Source organism: Sus scrofa, chromosome 14 (assembly GCF_054392235.1).
Source record: "Sus scrofa isolate SSC_HxYL_T2T_F1_AM1 chromosome 14, Sscrofa_HxYL_maternal_Yorkshire_Landrace_v2.0, whole genome shotgun sequence".
In the NCBI taxonomy this organism is placed as follows: Eukaryota; Metazoa; Chordata; class Mammalia; order Artiodactyla; family Suidae; genus Sus; species Sus scrofa.
The window spans coordinates 121,647,232-121,674,159 of record NC_139396.1 but is presented as its reverse complement, the minus strand read 5'-3'; the positions used below and the strand labels follow the sequence as shown (position 1 = coordinate 121,674,159).

The 26,928-nt window shown below is 43.3% G+C and overlaps 2 protein-coding genes across 11 annotated transcripts in view; both read left to right on the top strand.

Moving 5' to 3' along the window:
- Positions 1-26,928, top strand: part of LOC106506084 (uncharacterized) — a 214,946-nt gene that overhangs the window by 100,825 nt on the left and 87,193 nt on the right. The window lies entirely within an intron of this gene.
- The window catches only part of SGMS1 (sphingomyelin synthase 1), a 308,323-nt gene continuing 299,830 nt past the window's right edge, over positions 18,436-26,928 (top strand). For 4 of the 10 annotated variants that reach the window (XR_014825457.1, XM_084992498.1, XM_013983509.3 and 1 more), the window contains exon 1: positions 18,436-18,690. The gene's annotated coding sequence lies outside the window, so the exon portion shown is untranslated. Of the gene's footprint in view, positions 19,301-25,977; positions 26,073-26,928 lie in introns of all 10 variants that reach the window. The other 6 variants (XM_084992499.1, XM_021071755.2, XR_014825458.1 and 3 more) reach the window with 4 other exon arrangements.

The window sequence follows — 26,928 nt, the reverse complement described above, 5'->3', positions numbered from 1 at the left end:
AGGTGCAGCCAGGATTTCAGAATTTTTACAAGCTCCCAAATGATTGAAAAAAGCAGCCAAGGTTGTGAACTTTAAAGGTTTACAGCTCTACAGGTTTGGCAATAACCCCACAGCAGGTGATCATTTTCTCTTTTGCCTCGTAATTCCATTTCAGGGAGCCAGTGTATGGGGATATCACTCTAGAAAATAAATATCCAAATTTGAACCTTTCTTGGACTCACTGAATAAGAATTTTTGATAGTGGGCCCCTGGTATGAGTACTTCTTTATATCACCCCAGTGTTCTAATGTATAGCTAGCATTGCAAATTAGTTTTATAGACCCAGCCATGTGACACTCCTTCAATGTAGACAATTGAGGAAGCTACATATGATTATTCATTAGAGCATTTTATTTAAAAATGGAGCTTTGGAATTCCTGTCATGGCTCAGTGGAAATGAATCTGACTAGTATCCATGAGGATGCAAGTTCAATTCCTGGCCTCACTCAGTGGGTTAAGGATCTGGTGTTGCCATAAGCTATGGTATAGGTTACAGATGTGGCTTGTATCTGGTGTTGCTGTGGCTGTGGCTTAGGCCAGTGGCTACAGCTCCAATTCAACCCCTGGCCTGGGAACCTCCAAAAGCCATGGGTGTGGCCCTAAAAAGACAAAAAAAAAAAAATATTTTAAAAATGGAGTTTTGTTGAATAACAATTTGATTATTGTTTATATTATACGTATGATAGGTTATGGTTAGAATAGGCTTCTTGATCTAACTTAACAGTACCTAAGAGATAAATCCTAATACTAGCAAATAGTATAAATCCTAATACTACCATTACAATTTGCCATTACGAATATATTTTATGAATATATTTTAATTTAACAATTTCTTTACCTAAACATGAACATCTGTCACTCAGTTGCCAATACCAGATCTTTTTTGATGGCCGTAGGGTGTCTACTACTTACTGTGGGTTACTTTAGGCTCCTCATCTGAGGGAAAGTATTATTTCCCTTATAAAAATTTACCCCTTAACTGCTTGGTGGCTCCCCTACTGGAAAAGTTTTTATTTTTTCTCAAGTGAGTCATACCTGGTCTGCTCTTCTGCATCTCTGGTCCTGAATTCTCTCTCTGCAGTGGGGCAGTGGCCCCTAAAAGATGTCACTGCTCCCCAGCCTCCATCTGCATCAGTTGACACCCTTTTGATTTGTGGCACAATTTCTTTTTTTTTTTTTTTTGTCTTTTTGCCTTTTCTAGGGTCACTCCTGCTGCATATGAAGGTTTCCAGACTAGGGGTCGAGTCGGAACTGTAGCCGCCGGCCTATGTCAGAGCCACAGCAATGCCAGATCCAAGCCATCGCATCTGGGACCTACACCACAGCCGTATCCTTAACCCACTGAGCGAGGCCAAGGATAGAACCTGCAACGTCATGATTCCTAGTTGGATTCATCAACCACTGCACCCAGACGGGAACTCCTGTGGCACAATTTCATTCAGTTTTCCCTAGGTTACAATAATTATTCTTTAGTTAAGGATTTCAAACTATCTTGATTCCTAACTAAGTTCCCAGATGCTTCTCATACTGATGTTTGGAAAACTATGCTTTGAAAAATATTGATTGCTCAAAAAGTCACTCATTGCTATGGATAAGGACCTTTTTTTTTGGATATTGGCTACAGTTTGGTGCAAAGAACTTTTATGTGCAATATGTACTGTTTGATGAATAACTATCAAATATTTAAAGCCAATAGTTTTCCCTAAGATCATAAAACTTCTACAAACATTATTCTACGTTGTATTACCTACTTGTTTGGTTTTCTTTCTTCTTCTATTTCTTTCTTTCATTAGACATTTTATAACAGCTTGTAATTGTAATTACACATTGGTGTGATACATCTAGATGTTGACAGTCAAAAGTGAGTAAGACACAGTCTGACCTGACTACAAGGATCATGTCTTAGATAATGTCTAGTGATAAGCAGAGAGGATCAATAGATGTTTTTGAATGAGTGGATGATAAATGGCAAAGCAAGGAGATGAAATGGAGAAAAATTGCCACTTCTAGATTGAAAGATATCAAGGCTCAGGAAGACCTCCTAATCTCCTCTTACGCCTATGATGGAGGCATTGACATCAGAGCATTAGGAACAGCTGTTTTCATAGATGTTTTCAGAGACATAAGTAAAGGTCCCCATTTGTGGCCTACTGTTTATTCTAAAAGCCCAATAAAAGTTTTTATTTTATTTTATTTTTTTGCTTTTTAGGGCCACACCCACGACATATGGAAATTCCCAAGCTCGGGGTCAATTTGGAGCTGGAGTTGCCAGCCTACACTAGAGAAACACAGTATTCAAGCCACGTGTGTGACCTACACCACAGCAAGGCAGGATCCTTAACCCGCTGAGCAAGGCCAGGGATCAAACCCACATCCTCATGGATACTAGTTGGGTTTGTTGCTGCTGAGCCACAACAGGAACTTCTAAAAAATTTTAAAACTAAGTAAAATTCAATGATGTGAGTCATAGCTATTTAGTCTCAAAATTAAAGCATTAAAAAGCTTATTATGTTCCAGAAAAGAAAGCAATTGGCCACAAATTTGCTGGACAATTTTGTGAAGTTCCTTTTGCAAACATGTTAGGCAAATAAAGTCTCTACAGTGAATCCTTTCCCACTGTAGGTGACACCATCTAAAGTGGATCAAGAGCCCTTGAATTTGAACAGAATAGAAACAGATTGATTGCTAAAATGTAGGCCTTTCATAAAATAAAAATTTTGGTGCATAGAAATTATAATCTTTATTAATTTTTGCCTATCACATTTCACTTTATAGTAAATGATGTTTTAGGAACATAGAGTTATCTGTAGATGACAAAACTACTTCTGTCTAGAATAACTGTTGTCATTGTTCAATCTGTCAGTATTTTCTGTTGAGTTGTGTTAGTAGCCAAAGGAAATACATTAGATAATATAGAGTTTAGATAAGAGTGAATTAAAAGTTGAGCCATCATTCAAGTTCTACTCAACTTATAAGACATGACTTGATTAATGTTGCTTGTTCTCTCTTTTTTTTTTTTTTTTTGTCTTTTTGCTATTTCTTTGGGCCGCTCCCGCGGCATATGGAGGTTCCCAGGCTAGGGGTCTAATCGGAGCTGTAGCCACTGGCCTACGCCAGAGCCACAGCAACGCAGTATCCGAGCCTCGTCTGCAACCTACACCACAGCTCACGGCAACGCCGGATCGTTAACCCACTGAGCAAGGGCAGGGACCGAACCCGCAACCTCATGGTTCCTAGTCGGATTCGTTAACCACTGCGCCACGACGGGAACTCCTGCTTGTTCTCTTAAATGTGAAGTGTTAAGAGAATTTGGGAGAAATGCATGTTGGTGGGAATGCTTTTAGAAGTAAGTTATTTTTTCTGCTGAAGGAGAACATTTAAAACCTCTGGAAGTAAAGGACTATTATCTGTAGGGCATTGGTGCCCCTTCATCACACTCTCATGCTCAGGGAGATTACCTGCTCTTCTTGCTGCCTCTCTGGGTTGGTAGACCACCCCCCCACCCCAGCTCCATGCAAATGGGGTGGAGGAATGTAAGGGGAAGATGGGGGATGAGACAGCCCCCCCCAGACAGTTTCCTTTCATCCGGGCCACCAAAATAGCATTTCACCTGGTCTCTTCCTTGTCTCTGCCTGCCTCAGGGCTTTTAAAAACATAAATTTGGAGTTCCTGTTGTGGCGCAGTGGTTAACGAATCCGACTAGGAACCATGAGGTTGTGGGTTCGGTCCCTGCCCTTGCTCAGTGGGTTAACGATCCGGCGTTGCCGTGAGCTGTGGTGTAGGTTGCAGACGAGGCTCGGATCCCGCGTTGCTGTGGCTCTGGCATAGGCCGGTGGCTACAGCTCCAATTGGACCCCTAGCCTGGGAACCTCCATATGCCGCGGGAGCGGCCCAAGAAATAGCAACAAAGACAAAAAGACCAAAAAACAAACAAACAAACAAACAAAACATAAATTTGAACTTCTGCTTGGGTAAAGATGGAGTAGACTTAATTTTCCCTTTTCCTGCCTGTAGGTACAACTAAAAACCCTGGACGTTATATATAAGACAAACATAAGATTCTGAAAGGTTGAAAGAAGAAGGCAGACCAGCTAGGGACCTTAGGACCCAAAACACAATAAAGTGGTGGATGATTTCACTTATATTTTTGCCCCACATATTCCAGACTTGGAGATGAAAAAGCTGACAACCCAGAAATGCTAATGAGTACAGATAAATAAATCCCCAGTGAAAGCTTACTCTATTTAGTCAAAAGACCAGAAAAGGAACACATAGAATTTAGCAACATATGTGATAATTATATAGCATGACAAAGTGGGTTTTATTCCAGGGATACGGGCTCGTTCAGCATCTCGATTCACAAAATCAAGTTATGTAATCCACCATGTTAAGAGGGTAAAGAAACCAAAAATTACAGGAATTCTCTTGTGATGCAATGGGCTAAGGATCCAGTGTTGTCACTGCAGGGCTTGGGTTGCTGCTGTGGCATGGGTTCCCCAGTTTGACTGGGGAACTTCCATTTGCCATGGATGCACCCCCACACACAAAAAAAGAAACAAAAAAATTACATGATCATATAAATCCATGGATGCAGAAAGCTTTGGATAAAATTTAATATCCATATTCAGATTTTTAAACAATTGAAAGTTCCCTTGTGTTGTAGCAGGTTAAGGATCTGGTGTTGCTACAGCTGCGTCACAGGCCACAGCTGTGGCACGGGTTCAGTTCCTGCCCTGGGAATTTCTACATGGTGCAGGTGCGGCAAAAAAAAGTTTAAAAAAAAACTATCAGAAAAATAGGAATAGAGGGGACTTTCTTAAGTGTGATAAAGAGTATCTACAGATCCTACAGTCAACATTATATTTAATAGTGAGATGAGGAACTAGGCAAGGGTGTCTACTCTCATCATTCTTTTTTTTTTTTTTTTTTTTTTTTTTTGTCTTTTTGCTATTTCTTTGGGCCGCTCCCGCGGCATATGGAGGTTCCCAGGCTAGGGGTCCAATCGGAGCTGTAGCCACCGGCCTACGCCAGAGCCACAGCAACGCGGGATCCGAGCCGCGTCTGCAACCTACACCACAGCTCACGGCAACGCCGGATCGTTAACCCACTGAACAAGGGCAGGGAGCGAACCCGAAACCTCATGGTTCCTAGTCGGATTCGTTAACCACTGCGCCACGATGGGAACTCCTCCTCATCATTCTTATTCAACATATTATTGGAAGTTCCAGCCAGTGCAGCAAAACAAGAAAAAGAAATGAAAAGCATGTAGATCAGAAAGGAAGAAATAAAATGATCCCCATCTGTAGATGATATGATTGTCTACATAAAAAAAAAAATTCCAAGGAATCTGGAAGAAAATACCTCCTAGATAAGTGACCTCAGAGAACAAAACCAAAACCAAAAGAGCAGCATACCAGAAAAACATTAAAAAAATCAATTGTATTTGTACATACAAGCAATGAACACATGGCTACTAAAATTAAAAATGTAATAGCCTTTATAATCACTCAAAAAAAGAGAGAAATACTTAGATATAAACATCTATATATCTACACTTGTATGCTGAAAATTAAACAATGCTAGTGAAAGATATCAAAGAAGATCTAAAAAAATGGAGGGAGTTCATAGATTGGAAAACTATTGGGTAAAGATGTCCATTCTCTCTAATTAATATACAGTTTTAATGCAATTCCTATTGAAATCCCAGTGATTTTTTTATAGATATAAGCAACATTATTCTAAAATTTCTGTAGAAACACAAAGGAAATAGAATAACTAAAACAATTTTGAAAGGGAAGAATGTGAAAGGAACCAGTCTACTAGTTTCAAGACTTATTATAAAGCTACTATAGTCAAGAATGTATTGTCTTGGTGGAGGAATAGACATGTAGATTAATGGAACAAAACAGAAAACTCATAGTTTGGCTCACCCAAATGTGCACAAGTGATGTTTTGACATAGGTACAAAAGAAATTCAATGAAGAAAAGATAGCCTTTTCCTGCAACCTTCATGCAAGACCCACATTTTATATACTAACTTATACAATTAACTCGAAATGATTTACAGATTTAAATGTAAAACATAAAACTTTTCATAAAACACATAGAAGAAAATCTTCATGATCTAGGCACTAGGCAGAGTTCTTATACTTGGCATGATTCATAAAAGGAAAAAAATTGATAAACTGCACTTCATCACAAGTAAAAACTTTTGTCCTTCAAAAGGCTCTGTTAAGAGGATGAAAAACAAGTTGCAGAGTGGGCAAAATATTTCCAAACCACATATTCAACAAAAAAGACTGGTATCTGGAATCTAAAACTCTACTCTCAAAACTCAACATTAAAATATAACAACCTAGTTGGAAAATAGTTAAAAAAAAACGTGAATAAACTCTTTACCAAAGAGGATATACAAATGGCAAATAAGCACACAAAAAGATGTTTGACTCATCAGACATTAGTAAAGTACAAATTAAAACCACAACAAGGTATTACTGCAAACCTATCAGAATAGCTTAAATAAAAAAAATAGTGACATTACATGCTGATGAGAATGAGTAGAAATGGATCACTCATATTTCACTGTTGGGATGTAAATGGTGTAGCCGCTCTGGGAACAATTTGATAGTTTCTTTATGTATGACAGATTCTACATGGTAATAGCATACAACCCAGCAATTACACTGTTGAGCTTTTATCCCAGAGAAATGAAGAATTCCTTTTACACAACAACCAATACACAAATGTTTAGCCAGCTCTATTCATAATCTCCGAACACTGGAAACAACCTAGATGTCCTTCAGTGTCCAAATGGTTAAACAAACTGTGGTACATTCATACCATGGAATTCTTGGCAAAAAAGGGAACAAACTGTTGATACATGCAACAACCTGATGAATCTCTAGACAATTACGCTGAGAGGAAAAAGGCAGTCACAAAAGGGCTTATACTATGTGATTTCATTATACAACATTGCTGAAATGATAAGATTATAGAAATGGAGTCTATAGTAATGATCCCCAGGAGTTAAGAAGTTGGGAGGATATGAGGGAATTGGCATGACTATAAAAGGGCAACAGGAGGGATCCTTACGGTGTTGAAAATACTCTGTATTTTGTCTGTACCAATGACAATATCTTGGTTGTGATATTACATTATAGTTTTGCAAGATATTACCATTGAGGAGAACTGGGTAAAGGAGACCTGGGATCTCTTTCTATTATTTCTTGCAACTTTATGTGATTCTATAATAATTTCAAAATAAAGTTTAATAATAATAATAAACCCCGAATCTTACCATATGACTTCTTTTGAGTAACTTCGCCATCGTTGTAAGATAAAATCAAAGTGCTTCACAGGGAATTCCCTTTGGTGCAACGGAATAAAGATCTGGCATTGTCACTGCTGTGGCACGGGTTTGATCCCTGGCCCGGGAACTTCTGAGTGCCTTGGGCTCACCCAGAAAACAGACAAAAAATCCATGATGCTTGGGTCCTGCTTCAGCTCAATTAGATCAGAATCTTTAGGGGTAACTGGATGTTAATTAATACTTTGATTAAAGTCTGTCTCACTATCAGACCATAGGCTCTGTGAGGGCAGGAACCAGGCCTGTTTTTGCTGTCCATTGTACCTACAGCTCCTAAATCAGTGTCGGCCACCTAGGAGGTGTTCAGTAAGCATGTGTGAAGTGAGGTGAAAAAATGACTGAATGAATGGGTGAATAGAGGGGGGAAAAGAAGAATCCTTCTCCCCCTTTTTACTGCCTCTCTGAACCTATGGAAAGAAAGAAGGAAGAAATTAGTTACCTTCCTGGGTCTCCTCTTGGTCTTTCCAGATTGTCATTACAAAATTGCAATAGGGATCACAGCATTGCTCCAAGAGAGATCTAACCCATAAGTATGAAATCTGGAAATGATGGCAGTGCCTCCTTCTTCACACTCAATCAACAAATTTAATGAAAGTGAAACAGAAGCTGATGATGAGGCTGAAATGACACATAGTCTTACTCATGCAGAAATAATAGAAAACATTTTAAGTGCAGCTAAAAAAATTAAAGACACTGATAAAGAAATGAAAGAAAATTTTAGGGAAGGAGAAACGCTGGGGAAAAGGTGGCTCCCAGCCTTATAACATAGTAATCACATTTATAGAATGTCTTTCTTGCATGATGCTCATCAAGCCAGAGTGTTTCACTTAATGTTCATGAGTGAGTGAAATGATACCTACAGACACTGACAGCCGCAAATTCCAAGATATTTTTGTGGTTTGGACTGATTTTCTCCTCTTGCCCACCCCAGAATCTGTATCAACATTTGTAGTGTGAACACAATCATTGATGTTTTAAACAATTGCCTTGAGACATGGCAAATTCTGGAATTTTATGTAAATCTCAGTCCACAAACCCACACAAACACCAGTGTGTGGGAAATGCAGCGTTATTTTCAGTAATCCAATTTAATTTGCCACTTCTATACCACCACCATCACCACCACCACCACTGCTGCCCATTCTCCCTAGCTGGTGAAAAACTTACCTTTTTATTTTTGGAACGGAGAATGTTTTTCAAGTGTTCCCTCCCTCGAATTGTCAAGGTTTAGTGTGGAAAGGCATTGTGGAGGTTGTGAATGGATTGGCCTTTGAGTTCCCTTTCCATGCAGAGGAAAGGGAGCAAGTCCCTTTGTGTCTGGCAGCTCCACTGTTTGGACCCAGGCTTGGGAATCTTTATTAGGCTGCTTACATTCCCATATGCCCACATATCTCAGTGGCCCTTCCCTCTCTGGTCTTGCTTTCTCCTTAACAGCTGTGCTGGAAAGCTGATATAGCACCTTTTTTCTCTTTTCTTTCCTCTCTCCATCCAAACAAAATCTCTTTCTAGTTTGGGGTGAAAAGAACCTCAATCCATATTCTTCTCTGTTTCTGGCTAAGACACCTCGTCTCAGTCTACCAGGGCTCAAACTTCTGTAAACAAAAATCAGGAAGGCTAACAAGAGTTTCTTTCCTCACCAGAGGCTGTGAAGGCAGGACTATCCACTCAAGTGGTCATTGGGTTGAGGGAGACACAAAAGAAGGAGAAAATGAAAGAATATAACTAATTATCTCAAAACGTTATCTTGAAACAACTAACATTTATTACACGCTTACATAGTGTTGTATCAGGTGCTATATTAAGTGCTTTATGTGGATTATCAAGTAATCCTCATAACCTAGAAATAAGTCATTATTAACCACATTTTACAGGTGAGAAACTGTCTCCAGGAGGTTTAGTCCCTTGACCAATGCCGCACATATAACATGTGGCAGAGCTAGAACTCAAACTCAGCTTCTGATTCCAAAGCCTGTTGACCCTGGCCCTGCTTCACTTTCTGGCTTCTGGTTCATCATGTACATCACAGAAGGAATTTCTGCCTCAATCTTGCAGTTCCCCCTGAGGGCTGATCCAGTAGACATTAGCCAGAGTACATGCTGATGGCTCATCTGGGTTCCTTCATTTTTGCCAGTCAGGTTTCCCAGGAAACTTCTCCAGCTCCTAGGTGCCCACCATGGCCAGACCTCCGAGGTTACTGGTTAGTTTTTGAGTGATTAGGCTCAGCAGCACTCTGGGCGGGGGCTATCACTCTGTGTTTGGATCTGGTAACCAAAGTGTTTCGAAGTATCTCAAGTGTCTATATTAAGAAACCATGTAAAGAACTGTTCCATTTCGGTAGAACATGTACCATGCACTGAATCAGGCAGGGCAGCCCCATAACAGTGACGGTTTTTAGCTCACAGGGAAGCCCATTACATCCGTCTTGAGATGAATAAGGGGCTTAAAGTAATTGGCTTGCTAGATACACAACCATGTTAGACACACACACACACACACACACACACACACACACACACACACACACACACAACCACTGTCCTGTTAACCTTGTTTTAGCCCCAGGAATAATAGAGCACTGTGTAACTACCACTTTCAGTATTTAAAACTACCACTTTCAGTGTCATTGAGATAGTTTAGCCAAAAACACAGATGGGTCACTAAAGTAGCTTCACTGAAAACAGAAAAAAATGGTGTAGGGGGTTGGGGGCACATAAAAAAGTGAGGGACCATAAAAAGAGAAAATAAATAGTTACTGTAGAAAGATGCATTGAAATTTGTGAATTTACTGAGTTTTGTCCTTTTAACCTTTCCCCTCCCACGAAGCCTCCTCTGGTTCAGATCTAATTATTGATTATTGATCCTCTACCTTTTTTTTTTGTTTTGTTTTTTTACCATTTATTGGGCCACTCTCACGGCATATGGAGGTTCCCAGGCTAGGGGTCGAATCGGAGCTGTAGCCACCGGCCTACGCCAGAGCCACAGCAACGCGGGATCCGAGCCGCGTCTGCAACCCACACCACAGCTCACGGTAACGCCAGACCCTTAACCCACTGAGCAAGGGAAGGGAGCGAACCCGCAACCTCATGGTTCCTAGTCGGATTCGTTAACCACTGCACTATGACGGGAACTCCGATCCTCTACCTTCTTTATCTACGTGGTCTCTTTCAGTCACTCCCAAAACCCTGTGAAGAGTTAATATCATCCCTGCGTAGATATGAGAAAATGTGGTCCCAAGAGGTTAATGAATATTGAGGCAGGGCTTGGGGCCAGGAAATTAATTTTCTCTCTCATATCATATTGACTCTAATACACCCTTAAAGAGTGGAGTTAGAGATTTGAGGTAATGCCACCAGTAATGTCTGTCCGTTTTGCCTTTGTGTAAGGATGACCTGGGCCAGGAGTAGAAAGTATTTTATTTGCAATATCAGGAGGTTCTCTTCCCTTTGGCATTTGAGAGTAAATTCTGTAGAGCAGTGGTGCACAGTGGGAAGTTTTGAAAAATCTGGATGCTTGAGCTGCACCCCTTACCACTTAAATCAGAATCTCTGGGGATGCGGTTGTTCTCAAACTTGAATGTGTGCCAGGATCACATGCGAGGCTTCTTAAAAAGCTGATTGCTGGAACTCACCTCTAGAATTTCTGTTGGTAGGTCTGGGTAGGATCCGAGATTATGCATTTTCTAAAAAGTTCCCAGATGACTAGGAAGGCGAGATGAACAAAAGTAAAGCTGGTCTGAGCTTCAGCTCTTCTTGAATATGAAGTTATAAGGGTTTGTGTCTCTATTCCATGACTTCCCCCACACTGACTCACCCAACAAGCACACTAGCACAACATCATTTGCTGGGTAAATGCTAAGTAGTCTGTGAGCATCACATATATTTTGAAATAAATCACACAATGGGAGTTCCTGTTGTGGCTCAGTAGGTTATGAACCTGACTAGTATCTGTGAGGATGCAGGTTTGATCCCTGGCCTCACTCAGTGGGTTAAGGATCTAGCACTGCCATGAGCTGTGGTGTAGGTTGTAGAGGCAGCTCAGGTCCCATGTTGCTGTGGCTGTGGTGTATGCTGGCAGCTACAATTTGACTCCTAGCCTGGGAACTTCCATATGCCACAGGTATGGCCCTGGAGAGGGAAAAAAAAACAAGACAAAACTGCACAGTGGATCCCATTAGGCTTCGAATGGATTCTAAGGAGTTACCACAGATTTCATAGGGAACTTAGCATAAATATTTTTAAAGGAAACTCAGCATATTCAAATTTAGTTATGTCCCTCCTTCTACCAGCATTATTTCTCTTTCTCCTTCTTCCTCTTCCCTTTCTTCTTCCTCTTCTTTTTTTTCAAAGTCTTTGCAATAACTCCTCTTTATTATTTTTCTTGAAGTCAAGTTATAAAGTTTATGAACCAGAACTCAAGGCACAGGCATACATTTTCAGGTCTTTCAGTGTAAGGTTGCCAGATTTAGCAAAACAAATAAACAACCCTCCCCAACAAAAATAAAAATTATAGGACATCCAGTTAAATTTGAATTTTAGATAAATGATGAATAATTTTACAATATAAGTATGTTTCATGCAATATTTTACAATCCTGATGGTGGGGCAAATATTAGGATGAGAATGATGTATGTGCCTGCTGTGGAGAAACAGAACATTCTCCATCCATATCTGTTTATGGATACACAGAAATACTTGATCTTGAGCCTTGTCCATTGAGAGGTGAAAAATCACTGGCCAAATTAATGTAATATGGATAAACAAGATACATGTGTGGTATATAAATTGCTGAGTGACTCAAAGAAAGACACTTGTTACCTCAAGATACCAGCTTTTTAAATTCTGTTACCCCACTTTTGTGATTGTATAAATCAGTGGTTTGCAACTGATGGTGATTCTGACCCCTCACCCTCACCCCAGGGGACATTTAGCAATGTCTGGAGACATTTTTGGCTGTCACAACTGGCAGCTAATTGGTTGAGATCTGAGATGCTGAACATTCTACAGAGTAATGGACAGCCTCCCACAATAAAGAATTATCTTGTCCAAAATGTCCACAGAGCTGAGGTTGAGAAAGCCTGATCTAGATCATAGTACACAGGATTTAACAGATCTTTTGCCAGATCACTCCAGTCATGTCTCCGGGTGTCAGTTTGGCAGAGAGAATGTTTTCTGTTTGCTCTACTGTAAAGGCACTGGTGGAAGAATTGTGATGCGCTCCTTTAAAATTTTGCGAAACAAGGGAGATGCTGCTGAGGTTCCAGAAAAAATGCGAGTCCTCAATTGCTGCTGTTCTCTCTAGCTTGGCCTATTTTTGAAGCCTTTGAAGGGTTTAAGCAGAATCTACGAAATTCAGGTGATTGCACTATGTATATCTCCTCTCCTTTAGTGCGGGAGACATAATTTTAATCTCAGCCTTCCAGTTAGTTCTGGCTGTGCAGGACTTCTTTGCAAGTAGTAGTTGAAGGAGACACTAACTGACCCAGTATGTATTCATTATTTTGTTTCCTACAGCTGTTGCTGCAATCCTTGTATTTAGAAGGAAGACGACTGCTAAATACAACAGCAATTAACATTCTCAATACCTTGGCAATACCTGATGTTTTCTGTTTACTTCTAATTAACTATAAAACACTTAATAGGCATATATTCTTATCAAAGACCTCATTAATTTTCATGAGACCCATAAAAAGCAAAGAAGGGGCGGGTTATATTATTCCCATTTTAAGAGGTGATAATTAAGCCTTGCTTGGAGTGACATGTTGACTATTTAAAAAGTTAGGAGTAGGAGTTCCCATCGTGGCACAGTGGAAGTGAATCCAACTAGGTAGCATGAGGTGGTGGGCTTGATCCCTGGCCTCACTCCATGGGTTAAGGATCTGGTGTTGCCGTGAGCTGTGGTGCAGGTTGCAGACACGGCTTGGATCCTGCATTGCTGTGGCCGTAGCTAGGCCGACAGCTGTAGCTCCGATTAGACCCCTAACCTGGGAACCTCCATATGCCTCGGGTTTGGCTCTAAAAAGCAGGAAAAAAAGGTTAGGAGTAAATTAAAATTCTTGACAATGGTGCTTGTGTCTGTCAACCAGTGTAGTCTTCCATTGATGGTATTTATTCATCAGACCCTGGTTACTGCCCAGTCATAAATGTCTAATTTCAAAATTTTTTTTAGATGTACACAGCAGATTGTGAAGGGTTGTTGCTAATTAAAGATGGACAACACAGCAAGGACATTTCCATTCCTAGTGGTTTACCTTTTTTAAACAAAAATGAAGCAACGAAAAATTAAAAAGGAGAAATGAAAAGTACACACTTCAAGAAATATTTACTGTGGGCTACCTGATACTAAGTCCTGTGCTAGATACTATGGTAGATGAAAAAAATATATATATACACTTATGATGTCATTTAATATGTAAGTTGGAACTCACAACTTACCTGCAGGAAACATGGAGAACTGTCAAAGACATATTGTAACATAAATACATGTCAAATTGTATGAATAGGAGATTTCTGTGTCCTGGAAGGCAGAGAACCCTTTATGCAGAAGGTGGACTTGGAGATGGGTTTTGAAATATTACCAGGACTGTTTCTAGTAGACAGTATGTGTCTGGGGAAATAGGATCCAACTTGACAAAGCAGTCAGTGAATATGGGTAGGGTCATTCTTGCTACCCTATGAAAGAGAAACTTGGCAGCTCTCATGTGGTCATTTCCTGCTTTGTGAACTTGAAAATTGGGTTGGCCTCTTGGCAGGTGTCAAGTCAAAAAACACAACCAAGCCAAATATCTGAAGAAGGAAGGACTTATTATTACTTGCAGCAAGTAAGGAGAACACCAAGGATCTTTTTTTTTTTTTTTCTTTTTTCTTTTCAGGGCTGCACTCGCAGCCTATGGAAGTTCCCAGACTAGGGGTCGAATCAGAACTACACCTGTTGGCCTACACCACAGCCATAGCAATATGGGATCAGAGCCATGTCTGCAACCTACACATGGCTCACGGCAATGCCAGATCCTTAACTCACTAAGCAAGGAACATCCTCATGGTTACTAGTGGGGTTTGTTTCTGTAGAGCCAAATGGGAACTCCCTGAGGATGTTTCTTAGAGCAGTGTCTCACCAACAGCAAATTGGGGAATTTTTAAGTTAAGGGTACATGCATATTCATATAGGGGTTTGGGTGGTGGACAAAGTCCAAGCTTTAGTTGACTGAAGTCATGAAGGTCAGAAAAGTCCAGCATCATCATCTCTTAGGTTCCGGTGGACCTGGTGGTTGAGTCCTTCAGGGTAATCTTCACCATTGAAAGACAACGAGGATTCTTTACAGCTTTGCTTGTTATATCTTTTGCCTCACAACACTCTGGTTTCTGCACTTTTATTCCCTTAAGATCTTTACTTCCTGAGACATGTTTAAGGGCCAGTATTGTGGCCAGGCTTAGATCACAAAATAGCTCTGGCCAAAAAGTAGCTTCTCTTATGTCAAGAAAGCCATGCCTGGTTTTCTTTTTCTGGGGAAACTTTATCTTAAATACTTACAAAGGCAGAATAAGCTAGAGAGTAAGGGGAGAGACTAAACAGAAGTTCAGAGGAGATGGGAGACTTCCTGGGTTCCTGTCAATACTCCAATTCCTGGTTCTGATCTCTGCATGAGCCTCAGCTGATTCAACCCAGTGTCTTCAAATAAATTCCAGGTTTTTTTTCTTTGTTGTTGTTGTTGTTGTTTTGTTTTCTTTGGCTGTGATCAGGGTATGTGGAAGTTCCTGGTCCAGAGATAGAATCCCAGCCACAGCTGCAGCAATGCTGGATCCTTAAACCACTGCGCCACAGTGGAAGCGCCTAAATTCCAGTTTTTTATTGACTAGCGGGAGAACTCTAGCCACATGCAAAGGAACAGGCATAGAAGGTTGCATGTTACCGGATCTAAGACCCAGGGCAAATACTTTGATCCTGTCCTGTTTTCTGCAGCTGGACCTTGGTCAAGCTTGGTTTGGAAAGTGGGTTGTGGGTTGGCCAGACGAGTTTAAAAAGGCTAAGGGAGCACATAAGTTCTCATTCCTGCTACTCAGGCTTTGTGGTTCTAGATTTTTCCAGTGAGACAAATTGCCATGGATACACAGAAGGCTCCTTGCTTCTTGAATACTGTTTGACTTTGGCTATGGTTTGGTGAGTGATGACTGCTGCTTACAGGTTAACTGTCAATTGGATAAAACCATCACATTTTTAATCAGGTAGGTTACCTTCTAAAGATAGGAGTCGTCATTCATCTGGAACTCAAACACCTACTTCATAATAGCTGTTCTGGCAAGTGAACTGCTTGCCCTAGTATTTGCTCTTAATATATTTTTAACATATTTTAATGACAGATTGTGACTTGGAGGTGATTCATTTTTATTTCACAGTTGTCTTGACAACAATGTAATTTATGACATTCTATGTACTTGAGAATCCAAAAATTTTACAACCAAGCAGTATGATGCTTATTAAAATTTTGATCAGAGAAATACACTGGTAAAATTCTTTAGGGTTGGGTGGGCTGGAGAAAAGACTCTGATTTATTTTTCTTAAGACTTTTTTTTTTGAGGGTTCCAAACACTAATGACTTAAGGACCATAACTGAATTTAATTTCGAGGAGTCAATTCAAGTGTTTCTTATAATCACTTCACCCATAATTTATTATTTTTCAATTTCTTTTTAGATTTTTTTCTGAGTTTATTATAGCTCTTTCTCTCTGAATTATTTTATGAAATTGGATTAAGTTGGAAATAGTTTTAAACCTTGCTTTTTCCCCATGTATTATATACAGTCTTAACACTACTCATGGAAAGCAATTTAGAAAGCTTTTATTATGAAACATTTCAAACATACACAAAATCAGTAAAAAAAGAAAAAGAAACATTACAATAAGTACCCTGGAAAAACCACTTACAAGCAAAAGCTGCTAATATTTTACAAAATTTAGTTCACTTTCACACTTGGAGGTAGGGCATTTTAAAGTAAATTGAAGACTCCTTGACACAAGTCTACACCAGATGCTTACCTGAACCTCATTTTCGGGAAGTCCAAAGTCTGCACTTCAGAGAAACCAGCCAGCACTTTTCTGGCACTCCTACTTAGCAAAAATTTACAAGGCTCTTAAGTGCAAACTGACGAAAATACTCAGTAGGGCTACTATGACTCAGAAACTTTGCCCCCTGTACACTCGAAATACGTAACTGAACAGAATTTCAGTTGTTATTTTAAAGCCCTGTGTGACAAATGCACTTTTCTAAACCCCCTGAGAAGAGCTGTATAGTGACGGGTGTAACAGCCAGGAAAGCCAGTTTAGATTAAAAGTTCGATCTGGTACGCACGGCATTAGTTTGAATTCCTGACCTTTCACTGTCTTTTGGGGTGAAATTTCAATGCCTCGTTTATAAAGTCAGCCGCCTTAAGGGTTAGTTGCAGTAAAGAAGTAAAATGGTCACCTGAATCAGCTGGAGAAGTTATAAAGGAGGCTGCAGGATCCCTCCTCTCCCCCAGTAGGGTTTCCGATTTTGTAGGTCTAGTCTCTGCATTTCTAACAAATTCTCAGGTGATGATGACGTGTATCCTAAGGCCACAGGGACCGGAGTGGTTCGTAGTAGGACCTCAACAAATGTCCACTGTTAACATCACCATCCAAGCTGTCTACCAGCAGGGGCCATGGGGTATTACATCTCAGAGAGGACCAACGGCCTCTGTCCAGATGTTCCTGCCAACATACCACGCCTCTTCTGCACGCATTAGAACAGGGAGGCAGCTGGGACAGCAGTCCCCCTACGGAAGGAGACCCTTATCCCCAACTTCCGCCTCTGGGGAGTCCTGCTCTCTCGATTTCGACCCCGTTTGGTTTTAGCCCAGGCGAGAGCTTGTCCTAGAAACCCAGGGTCGAGTAGCAATGCGCACGCCCTCGGGCGAGGCGGAGGCAGGTGCTGAGCAGAGGCTGGAACCTTGCAGAAGGGCGTGGCGGGGAGCAGACCTCGCGTCCAGCCAGCTCTCCGGTCCGTTCCCATAGCCCCTGACCGATGGCTGGGCAGAAGATGGCTGCCCGGAGCGCCGCGGACAGTCACGTGTCTCGGCGATGCCAGCGCACGCCCCCTCCCCCGCTCGCTGGGTCCCAGACCCTGCGGGACGCGCACTCTGGGCTGCCTCTACGCCATCCGGGTACCAAGCTGTACGGACAGGGAGAGAGAGTCCATCGGCAGAAAACCAGCTCTCCCCACCATCCGCCCCTAACTCAGGAGCCAGGGTCGGCGGAGCAACGGAGAAAAACCTTCCTATGGGAGACCTGCACCAGGTCCACCTAATGGGCATGCGCAGTGCTCCTACCCGAGCGCGCCTGCTCTCCAGGTTTTTCCGACAACTCCGCGGGGCTCGCGAGAGGTGGGGCTGGGCACGTCCCCGCGGCCCCGAAGCGGCCTGAGTTTCCCCGGCTCCGACTGGAGTTACGAGAGCCTTTATCACCCTGACTCATTGTTTTTGGGGTGGGAGTCTGTGTATTGAGACTCTGAGGTCCAGCCCCTTTTTCTTTGAATGACCAATAGTGAGTTAATCCCAAGTGTTGCACTGCTAGATCTGGTGGAGAAGAGAATCCTTGGGTAGCTTGCAAACTTGTGCCCAAGATTCGGGTCTGCGGGAGGCCAAGTTTGCGTTCCCTGTTCCGACCAGCTCCGGCTCTTCAACTCTGACTCTGCCGCAAGTGGTGTACTGCCTTCGACCGTAAAACTCGGCTCCCGTCATTAACCAGCCCCCTATGAATGTGCAAGCTGGGCCTTTCTCGTTGATGGGGAAAGCACCCGTCTCCGGAGCTCCCAATTACTTGGAAATAAAATAACAGGGGGGGAAGCCTCGACCGCCCCAAAGTGCACAGTCTCGCCCGTGTCCCGCTGCGTCGGAGGGAAGAGATCCGCGTAGACCCCGCCCGCCGGACCCGCCCTCCCGGCCGCCGCGAACACCCGGAAGAGCGGATTGGCGTCGCACGGGTGACTGGCCCGGCTCGGGCAGCAGACTGGGCATGCTCGGCAGCCCGGGAGGCTCACCGTGGCAAGTCGGAAGCGTTCGCACCAGCTAGGCAGCGGCCGGGGCAGAGGCGGCGGCAGGCAGGACAGGAGCGGGAAGGGCTGGCCAGGGAAGGCTCCTCTACCCCTGAGCCTGGTGAGCCGGCCAGAGAGCGCGATCCGGGTGCTGAGCCCCAACGCTGCCCTGCCCCGGATTTCATTCCGCGGCAGGGGGCTCGGCGAGCGGAATTCCGGCGGCTGTCGCGACTCCGGTGCAAGTGAGTCGTGGGGCGGCGGGAGAGAGACGATCTCCTGGGCGGGGGCGGGGGGCATTGGACACCCCCCTCACGGGCCTTGCCTGACGCTGACGCTGGGAACGGTGTGCGGGCAGTCCCGGGGCGAGGGGGCGTGAGCGCAGCCCGCGCAGTGCCTGGCGCGTACCTGACGGGCACTCCCCCCGCGCCGCTGCTCCTGGGAGCGGGGGCGGGGGGGGGGGCGGTCCCACGGCCCAGCTTCGGACTCGGAGGGGGCGCGCCGCCGGCTCAGCTCCTGGACCTAGTTGAGGCTGGGAGAGGGTGGGGGAGTCAGTGGGCACCTTTTCAGAGGTGCTGCGTGCGGGCTGGAAGGCTGCCTACTGTCGGATTGGGGCGAGCGGACCCTGGCTGAGCCGAAGAACTGCGAGGCGAGGCGCCTTCGGCAGTGGCCCGGCGGCGGTCGGGAGACCAGCAGGGTCAGACCCCAAATCACGACCCCACCCCCACCGCCCGGGTGGCGGCGTGACAGTTGGTACCTCTGGGTACGATCGCAGCCGGTCAGGCGCCCTGGGTTTTCGGGGTTCCTCCCCGCCCCTCTTCCGCGGCCCCTCCGTGTCCCTGGAGAACATAACAGGTGAGCCCCTTTCCCTGAGGAGCGAGCTCCCCTCCCCAGGCCGCTTAACAGCCTCCAGGTTCGGGGGCGGCTCTGACACCCCGCGGGGCTGCCCCCACCGGAGAGGGTATTTAGGGGTAAGGCCTGGAGGAACATCCAGCCTGGGACTGGATGTTCTCCCCAGGACGTGGCTCTTCCTGTGAGTGAGGGGTCTCCGTGATTCCGAGGCGACTTGTCAAGGGCAGAGCAGCGACAGCAGCCGCTGTTTTTCCCACCTTCTTAACCCAGACTCAGGCTTTCTGCTTCTTCTGTGGGCAGGGTAGGGTGTCCTGGTCCTGCTAACGGATTCAGTCTGGCACGTTCTGGTTAAAGCTTGTTTCCCCTATGGAAGTCGCGAGTAAAAATCGGGATGAGGGTTACCAGGGCCGGAGAGAGTGAAGAGAATCCATGCAGGTGCTTCTCACATATTTCTTTTCACCTTCAGGCTGTACCGACTTTAGCTGTACATGTTTATGAAACCAAGAGTGAAGGCGGCTTTCTGAAAAGGAAGTTTATTTTTTATGTTATGGAGCCTGCTTACTATTCTAGCTCCCTTGGCATTTACTTCCCTGGACCTTTAAAGCAATTTAGACAGGTTATTTTGCTTGCAGACTTGGGGTGTTTCATGTTGGCTGCCTGGATGTGGAAGTGTCAGGCGCCTGCCGTGTTGTGCTGTGAACTCCCCACGCCTCCTGACAGGGGGGATGGAGCATTCAGAGGGGGACTGAGTAGGCAGAAAGAGAGGAGTGGGACTGATGACGTAGCAAGGCGATGGGAGTTGCCTAAGACTGCCCAGACGTTACTGGCTTGGGTTGGTTGGTTGGTTTGGCCTGTGCGGAAGGAGAGGGCTGGGCGTTTTAGTAATTGGGGGCGTAAAGTGTTCCCGGGAGAAGCCAGGCGGGGGATGGGTCCCGGTCTGGTCAGTGCTCCAAGGGAAGCCCAGGGATGTTTGGTGATTCAGCAGGTGGCAGCCTTCCAGCTCTGAAGCCATACCTTGGCCAAGCAAGCCAGCAAGCCAGCGAGGGAGCAGTGGCAGCTTGTGCCTGCTGTCGTAGGCGCCAGCTTCGGGGGAATCTCCTCTGCTGCCTATAGCAGCTCACTTTCCTCACTTTCTGTTTATGGCTGGAGGCTCTGGTCTTTTGCGTTCCTTCACAGCGTCTCTTGAGCTAAGTAGCATGTTTTTGAGTCTCTCCAGTTCTGTGACTCTCTGGATAGCAGGAGGTGGCAGCTGCCACCATGCACAATTTAAGCAATTAGTTAATCTGCAGAAAATGATAGCAATATATAAAGCAAAGAAAGAGTGATTTCCTCCTATTTGTGCTTCAGAAACTGGAAGTCTACGTTTTTAGTAAAATAGCAGGTATTTCTGCAACTCTTTTGTGCTGGAGTGAGCGATTTCAAATATCTGAAAGCATTAAAAAATTAATTGGAGGGGTGGGTAAACTGATATTAAAGGGACACAGTTATTAAAACAATGTTCTATTCATTGGAGGATTTCTAGCATCCTGTGCAGTGCCTAACTTGTACATACTCAATAAATGTTTATTTAGTTGAAATTTAAAGAATTGTTTTTTTGGAACAAAAGCTTGTCAATAGGTTTTGACACTTAAAGAACTTTGTATGTTTTCATAAGTCAAAATTGCCAATGTTGACCTTAGACATTCACTTTTAGCTTGAAAACTCAACCCTTTTACTTTTTTCCTAGCTTCCTTAATTTTCAATTTGTGGCAGATCCTTCATTGCAACTGAAAAACATACAGGCGTGTTTTGCTAACATATCATGAAAATCTAAAAGACTCCTCCTACGTATAACTGCCATACATTTTTTTTTTTATCAACTTAAAGTGCTCGGACTGCATATCAAATATGCTTTATTTACAAGACATTTTATATAAGGCATTCCAGGAAAACTCTAGAATTCCTAAACCTTTATCAGACCATGAAGGGCTATAGAAAAGACAGAACAGTGTTTTGGAAATAAAGATTCTGGCTTGTTTGCAGAGGGGGATGATTTGCTCCATCTTTAAGTGAGACATGAATGTTTCTCCAGCTTATTCTGCGTTTTACTTTAACTGTCCTCTTCTTTCCTACATTGTTCAGCTGTTTCTTCCTTCCCCAAAGATTTACTTTTCTGGCATGGCCTTGCTTACTTAAAAGCTTACTTAAAGCTGCTTCATTTTCTCACATGCATTCAATTAGTGGTGACTTTTGTTTTTTCATTGTCCCATACACTTTCGAACCACTTTGTGTGATCACCTGGTTGATGGGCCTTGGAAGCAGCTGTGGCCATGTGACCTTGTCGGGGCATGACAGATTGTAGTTGGCTCTTTCTTGGTGTTTTTTAGATGGTAGCTGTGCCCACAGCAGTCCCTTCTGGAAGAACCGTTAAAACAGGCCTGGTCTAAAAGATTTTGGCCTTTCTGTTAAGGCTCTTGGTCAGGAATATAAATGATCATTTATTGTCTCCTACCATATTCCCAAAAATTTTGGCTGTAAATTGTGTCACTTTAATAAGGTACCCAGTCACCTGAGGACCATATTTTGGATCAGCCCATTTAGATGTGGGAGTTGGGAAGCAGTGTTAGATGGGGGGAGGGGAGGGTGACGAAAGGGGAAGATGGCTTGGTTTTGTAATGGTGACTTCTGGTTTCAGTGAAACAGAATTGAATAGCTGATCAACAAGTGTGGCTCAGTCTGTGCTGGAGTGCTCGCCTCCCTTCCCTAGTCCTCTTTCCCTCCACAAATAAACACACCACACACACACACAAATCCGCAGACACACACTGACAAGAGACACAGACACAGATGTAGACATACCCTTTGCCAAAAGCTAAGCATCCAAGTTTCTTTTTAAATACTGATATATCACACAGGGAAAGTCCAGGACTCAGTAGCAGGTTGAATTCTGTGGGCCTGAAATCACCCCAAGTTTGTATTTCAGAGAGATTCCCCCCACTTGTCTCAGTGGCAAACTGTACTGCCCCAGGAGCCTGCAAAGTTTCCAAGGGGGTGGGGGTAGGGGAAGTGGGGGTGGAGGGGGTGTGTTCACAGGAAGCAACCATTGTATGTAAATACAGCTGAGGTGGTTTCACCTTCCTGGTGCTGAAAGTTAACAGTCCTCAGTTTTTGGCACAAGATCTCCCTGTGCAAAAGCCCCTTTCTTGTTTTATTTTTATTTTTTCTCCTCCTTTTCCAGTCGCATTCCCCTCTCCATCAGAGAAGCTTCCTCTCTTGTACTGGATGTTCTTGGGTTTGTCTCTTCCCTTGTTAAAGAGTCTGTGTTTGATTGTGTGCTTGTTTTCAGGTTATGTAAGGAGTACTGTGCTGCTACAGATTTCATTCACTTGCTTTTCCATTCAACATGACAACTTTTTATTATGGAAATTTTCCGACATTCATAATAGTTGAAAGAATGTCATTCAACATTTTATTTGAGCGATGGATGTTAGAATGGTTTATCCAGCGCATTGCTATGCCGGCTGCTTTGTGCGGCTGGGCCTACTTTGTACCCACTAGTCTCATTTACCAATTTTTCCAGTGATGCATGATTAGTGCACCTCCACTGGTGCCACCATGAGCAAAGCTATGATGAATGGATATCCTTTGGCATCTCTTAAAGATGCCTGTGAGAATATCTCTTGGGTAGTGGTTCTTAAAGTGGTCCACACCCAGCAGCATCAGCCTTCCCTGGGAACTGTTAGAATTGCAGATGATCAGGGCCTAACCTAGACCTCCCGAATTAGAAACCCTGGGGGAAGACCCTGTCAATTTGTGTTTTAGCAAATCAATTTGTGTTTTAGCAAATCCGTACTGGAGGCTCTGGTGCATAGGAGAGTTTGATGACCACTGCTTTAAGGGTACCTACTCAGAAGTGGGAGGGCTCGGTAAGAGAGAACAAGCACCGTCAAATTAGTCTCTAGTGTTGCTGGATTGGTGGACAGCAGGGCATGAGGGGTTCCTGATTTACCGAAGCCTGTGGATGATAGTAACCACCTTTCTAATTTTACCAATATTCTATGGCTATCCAGTGGCTTCTTACTGCTTTAATGTGAACTTATGTAATTTCTTAATGAATTTGAGCACCTTTTATTGTATTGGTTAGCTATTACAATTTCTTTGGCTGGTTTTAGTTTGTTTCTAATGTATAGATTTATAGACATCTTGCATGTTCTAGATATTAATCTCATTCTGCCGTCTATTAACTTTACCCGTGGTAACTTTCAGAAATTAAGAATTTTGATATAGCCCAAAGCCATTCATTTTTGCCTTTTGTACATGAGGAATCTTAAGATGTTCTTCCTTACCCCAAGATTTCAAAATATTTCGTATTTTCTTCTATCAGCTTCCTACTTTTATTTTTCACAGTGAGGGTTTTCGAGGGTCATCTTAATACATGGCATAAAAAGAAATCTGGAGTTATTTTTTCTTTTCCATTTTGTGAGCCAGTTTCCCCCAAATCATTCAGCAGTGTATTCTTTCCCTAGTATTTTAGGGATAAATGTGGAGCCACCTCTGTCATACATCAGGTCCCCACATGCACAAGTCTATTTTTTTCTACTTTATTGCGTTGTAATTTATGTATGGTAAACGTCACTTGAACATTTAAAGCGTACAATCTGATGAATTTTGGCAGATGTGTGTGTGCTTGTGAAACCACCACAATCAAGATCTAGAACATTTCCCTTACCTTAGAACCTCCCATCGGCCCCTTTGCCTTCCATCCCTCCTTTTATCCCCAGACTCAGGCAACTATAGGTCTGGGGCTTTCCACCCCAGATAGATTAGTTTGCATTTTCAGATTTTGAGATTCTTCACAGAGTTTAAGTTCTCTATTCTGTCCCAGTCACCTGTCTGTTTTTATGCCAAATTATTTTTATTACTGTTGTTCTGCGGTGTGTCTTAGGTGGCAGGGTGAGACCATTCCTTGCTCTTCTTGGAAATGTGATTGGCATTGCATTGACTGTATAGTCTGTCTGTAGAGACTGACACCTCTTCCCTTTTCCTTCTTAATATTGTAATTCTATCCATGAACATGGTTGTCCCATCTTTTTATAATGATATTTAATAGTGTTTAAAATTTACTCTGTTACTTTTTTTTTTTTTTTTTTTTTTTTGCAAAAGTATTGTGTTCCTTTGAGAAGAATTTGAGCCTTGGTTCCTTAATCTGAACCTTAGAGGAAGGTAGAGTGTAGGGGCTTTGGGGACAAATCTTGTTTTAATCTTTGTTCTTCATTTATCAGCTTTAAGTGACACTGGGCAAATTCCCACCTTTGGTGGCCCCAGGTTCCTCCTTCCTCTTGCTGGATCCCAGCAGCCTCCTCTGCAAGGCTGCTGGGCTGCTGGGGGCTTTAAATGAGGTAATGTGGGAGAGGCAGGGAGTACAAATCTTGAGACATTTGCTGCTCAGTGAATGTTGGTGTAACACCTCCCCTAATGCTGGCTTTAAATAGCACAAACTTCATACTTTTACTCCTTAGGGATCTATAACAAAACAGTGTCAGAAAAGCAAAGTAAATTGAGCCAACCAATTAACTGTGTAATACTCCCCAAGTCTACACACTCGAGTTCATGTTTCTACCTAGTTTTGTGGGGTTTCTCAGAAAGTATGGATACCTCCAAAGAATTTTACAGCCCAGTGAGGAAGAAAAGACCAATATATAGCAAACAATTAGAGAAGTGTGTGTGACAGGTGGCTTATAATTAAGGTTAAGTGGTGTGGTGCCAGGGGGTTATGAGTAGAGAGAAATGCTGCTCTGTGACAGTCCCAGTGCAACTTGAGTAGAATTAGATTGGGAGGGAGTGAAGGGGAGGGGCCTGAGAAACCAAGTATGATTGGCATTTCTGTCCAGGGCTTTGGGGGCCTAGTGTTGAACCGCATGACAGTGGATTTTGTGCCTAAATTTAAGTGTCTTAAAAATCACCCCTTTGAGCAACATGGATGGAACTAGAGACTCTCATACTGAGTGAAATGAGTCAGAAAGACAAATACCATATGATATCACTTATAACCGGAATCTAATATCCAGCACAAATGAACACCTCCACAGAAAAGAAAATCATGGACTTGGAGAATAGACTTGTGGCTGCCCAAGGGGAGAGGGAGGGAGAGAGAGGGAGTGGGAGGGATCTGGAGCTTGGGGTTATCAGATACAATTTAGAATAGATTTACAAGGAGATCCTGCTGAGTAGCATTGAGAACTATGTTTAGATACTCATATTGCAACAGAACAAAGGGTGGGGGGGGGAAATGTATACATGTAAGGATAACTTGATCCCCATGCTGTACAGTGGGGAGGGGATGGGGTGGCGGGGGGCGGGGGGGAAATCACTGCTTTGGAATCTGATAACAAGTGGCTAGTAGATTCCTAGGTAACTAGTAGCTCTCTATCATAGAGTTCAGTGGTTAAAAACATTATTCCTGGATTTAGGTCCTGGCCTTACCATTGAGGAGCTGTGGGACCTTAGGCAAATTGTGCAGACTTTCGGTGCCTCCCGCATTGGTAGGACTCATAACAGCAGGTGCCTCAGAGATTGAGGACTGTAGTTAACCTTTGTCAGATGCTTGGTTCCTGGCACAAGGTAGTCACAATACAAATGTGAGCTGTACTTATGACTACTTTTGTTAATATTCATTGCATTCCTCTTGTATCTCCCTTGAGGTGTGTGAAGCCTTATGCCCCAGAGTTGGAGGGCCTTTGTCCAGAAAGACACTGTTCTGTAGAGTGGATTTTCTCTGCACATTGCTGGGCATGTGGTGAGTACTCAGCTGGTAGACTGAGCAAGTAAATGCTTGACAGACAGTGGAGCCTGCTGCTGTCTCTGTTGGTCCTGAATGTCTTCAGTCAGGACCTTTTTGACTTTAAAAATTGAAGTCAGTCACAGTTATTTTACCATCAAAAAGGTGTTTATTTGGGAACAGCAGAGAATTATAATTTAGGACATGTGAGCCATGGCAGAAATCATAGGCAAGTCCAACAAACAAAGGAGAGGAATGTTATTTTTTAGAAAAAGGAGGGGTTGGGGAGGGTGGTTCTGAAGGAAGTCCATTGGTGAAAAGTGAGAGTTGAGGGTGAAGAGATTTCTCTTTGGCTATGTAGCTGGGGTAGTCCGTCTATGTCTTTTCCTGTTGGGGCCTGTAGCCGGTGATTTTTTTCTCTGGGATGATTCTTCTATTAGTGTCTGTAGTTGACACTTCTTCCTGTAATTGACATCCTGTGATACTGCATGAGTGCCTCCCCTTCAGGCTTTCTGATTCCATTTTAGTGAGGTTTCCCCTTATTAATTTTCATTTTAGCATGCAGGCAGCAGGTTTTCTTTTGCCGTATTCCTTTTTTTCCCTTGTTTTCTTTTTAGGGCCACAACTGAAGCATATGGAGGTTCCCAGGCTAGGGGTCGAACTGGAGCTGCAGCTGTCAGCCTGTGCAACAGCCACAGCAACATGGGATCCGAGCCACATCTGTGCCTACACCATTGCCCACGGCAATGCCGGATCTGTAATGCACTGAGTGAGGCTAGGGATCGAATCCACATCCTCATGGATACTAGTCGGGTTCATTGCTGCTGAGCCACAATGGGAACTCCTGTTTTCCTAATTTTGATTAGACCTTTGG